Source organism: Manis javanica, chromosome X (genome assembly GCF_040802235.1).
Source record: "Manis javanica isolate MJ-LG chromosome X, MJ_LKY, whole genome shotgun sequence".
NCBI classification, from domain to species: Eukaryota; Metazoa; Chordata; class Mammalia; order Pholidota; family Manidae; genus Manis; species Manis javanica.
Window position 1 is genome coordinate 138,347,310 of NC_133174.1, and position 1,503 is coordinate 138,348,812.

Here is a 1,503-nt window from a genome sequence, read left to right on the forward strand (position 1 = left end):
ACAGTGATTAATATCCTTAATAATATAAGGAGCTTTTACAAATCAATAGGAAAAAGGCAAACACCCCAGTGGGAAAATTGGAAAAATACATAAACAACCAACTCATCAAAAGACAAATAGATGACTGAGAAACACTCAGAAGTGCCCAGCCCAAGTAGTAATCAAGGGCATTATCATTAAAACAACACATAGATTACATATTTTTCAGCTACCAGATGAACAAAAATTTCAAAGAATGGAACAAACTCATAGAGGGAATGGATGATGTGGAGACCAGGCTGGTGGCCCACAGGCTCCTGGGGAAGGGAACATTGGCAAAGTCTTTCTGAAAGGCAATTTGGTATCACAGATTAAAATCCTTAACAAACACTGCATATCCTTGCACCCAGCAGTTTCACTTTTAGGAATTAATCCTAAGGACATAATACTGGGTATGTGCAAAGATTTAACTGCTCAGGGATGTTGACAGTGGTCTTTTTAAAACATTAGCATATAAAGAGGAAAATGTACACAACTGTTTACCACGATAAGAGAGATTAATTTTCATCATCCTGGAATGTGCATGCTATATTATTAGGTGAGAAAAGCAAGTGAAATGGAAGTAGTATGCATAATTAATGCCTTTTAAGTAAATAAAAATACTGTATATAGTACATGTTTAAAAATAGATTGGGCTATACAACAGAATATTAACAGTGACTGCTTCAAGGCAGGGAAGGAGGAGTCAGGATTGTATGTGATGTTTTTCTTTTGGCTTATTGGTATTCCTTTTATTTCAATGTAGAAATATCCAGAGTACCTCTTCGGTTGCTTTTAGTTTTCTTTAATTTCCTTAGATTAAAGAAAACATTGTAAGAGTACTACAGGCTTGTTGCAAAACATTCAGACCGGACAGAAGCATATAGAGGCTTTCCCTCTCTCTACCCCATTCTCCAGAGGGGACTGCTGTGGACAGGTTCGTATACGTATTTTCAGACATCTGTATGCATATGTAAACATATATATGTATATTTTACTACAATGGGATCACATTGTATACAGTGTGCTGTAACTTGCTTTTTTCACTAAACAATATGTCATAGCCATCATCCCATGTTGTACATATGGATGTACCTCATACTTTAAAAAACCACACCTGTCTTTCAACAGCTGCATGTTATTACCATGTACAGATATACTCAAATCTTTTTATTCTGATTGCTCTATAACAAGTATGTGTTCCCTGTGTGATGGCAATATAATAAAATGTTTTCTTGAAAAAAAGAAAGAGGGAGAAAGGAATCCTGGGGGGCAAGCAAGGGAGGACAGGAGACAATTTTGTTCACTTTCTCTTTCATGTAGATTCGGGGTTCCTTCTACTGAGGAGACACCTGTGATTCTAGAGAGCTGTCGGGCTTGATGAGGTCAAGAAGAAAGACCCATTTACTCCACGATGAAAGAAAAGAGGTCCAGGCACTTTGGGAGTTCTGGCGGCCTTGTCCCAGTGCAAGGACCGAGGCTTGG